Here is a 1,978-nt window from a genome sequence, read left to right as displayed (position 1 = left end):
AGAGAGAGTGTGTGTATGTGTGTGTGTGTGTGTGTGTGTGTGTTGTGAGGGGACGGGGGTTCTGCAAACCACTGACAGCAAAAAGATCAGCAAGCATAATATAAACTAGAATGTATTAGACCAAATTGGACTTACATAGAATCCCTTGAGGACGACTAAACAACCGCATATTAAATATTTATTATTGGAACACCACTAAGAACGGACACAAAACTTTCAACAAACGTCAACCAAAAAGCTTTAACTCTGTAGGCAAAAAAACCCTATTATTTTACACAGATTGAGCCAAGCTCCTAAACAGGCATACTCTTGTAGCTCTCAAAGTTAAAGAATGACAAAGCAGAGAAGGCCATCTAAAAGAGGCCTTTGTTCGCTAAAATCCGTCCGCGCCCCGTCCTTTCCTCCCTTTCCCCCCACTTTAAAACAAACAGAAAACACAAAGAGAACACAAAGAGAACAAAAAAGAGAACAAAAAAGAGTACCCGGTTATTTACGCCATTCTACGGCCTCACGACGATTTTTTTAATATTCGTTTTTTGTTTATTTTTCGCATCTCGAGAAGTTATTAAGGACAAAAACACCTCATATTCACGCGGAAACAAGATAATGTCCTCGTGATAATCAATAGGACCTCCCTTTTTAGACAGACATTACGGATTAAAATATCTGAAATGAGATTAGAGGCGGGGTGCCGCGAAAAATAATGTCTTAAGAGCTCCAGGGTGGGTGGAAACGTTCTTGATTTTTTTTTTCGGTAGTTAACGAGAAAACGGGGAAATAAGGAAACAAAAGAGATTTGCTTAAAAACTCACAAAATTTTGATAATAGGGGCCGAGACAGGGGTCGAGTAGGATCTTTTTTTTTTTTCTGGAAAAGAGACACGTCGACATGACAATAATCATTTAGCGCCTTGAAAATATAAGAGCAGGTGCACAGGAACAACTGAAGAAAACATTTCACTGACACCCTCCCAACACCCGCTGGATTGTATTTTGAACGATGAAGTAAGAAAATAACGTAACCATGACCACTGCAACAAACACCACAACTATCTACACTATCACCATCACCAAAACTAAAACCACTACCACCATCATGAACTTTGCAACCACAGCTACCAACATCACTGTTACCAACACTACCATTACTGATACCAACACTATCGCCACCCACCACGCCTACGAACCCCTTGAGCATTAACACTACAACTACGAGTACTAGCACCACTACCACCACAACTCCAACCAATACCAAAAGTAACAATTTTACAATAATAAAGACAGAATAAAGACAAGAGTTGGAACCATCGGACAGAGAAAAAAAAGAACTCTTCAGAAAAACAACACAATTATTCCTAAGCATTAAAAATAAAGAAAATATCATAGAAGTGTTTCAAATTATATACTTGACTCCCAACAAAGTTACAAGACTTCATGATTTAATTCCACAATTTGAGGAAAGACACAACATAAAAACAACACATCATAACAAACTGGAAGCCACCCGCTCAAACGATTCTATCTGGTTGATGCCCTAGTGAGACGCTGTCCGGTTCCAGATCGATTACTCCGGAGAAGACATAGAATAGAAAGGTCTAAATTCAATTAACGTAATAACGAAAACGTGCCCGATTTTGGAGGTTCATGTTTTTGGAGAACACATAGTTATATGGCATAGTATTTGAATGAGACCACTTTAAATGTTGTAGGTTTTGATTTTGTTGTTGTTGTTGTTGTTTTGTTTTGTTTTGTTTTAGGTGGAACTTCAGATGGCTGATAGTAATGTCCGAGCAAGGTGAAAAGGTTTAGAAACTTTCCCAACAAAGTTCAAGAAAGCTACACTGAGTGGTGGACCAAATGTCGTTCGTACCATAGCCCAGCAAGATACCAACTGAATAAATACACACACACACACACAAACACATACACACACACACACACAAACACACACACACACACACAACACCCATATATATGTA

The sequence above is a fragment of the Aplysia californica genome, unplaced genomic scaffold (genome assembly GCF_000002075.1).
Source record: "Aplysia californica isolate F4 #8 unplaced genomic scaffold, AplCal3.0 scaffold00592, whole genome shotgun sequence".
NCBI lineage: Eukaryota > Metazoa > Mollusca > Gastropoda > Aplysiida > Aplysiidae > Aplysia > Aplysia californica.
Note: the sequence above shows the minus strand (reverse complement) of the source record.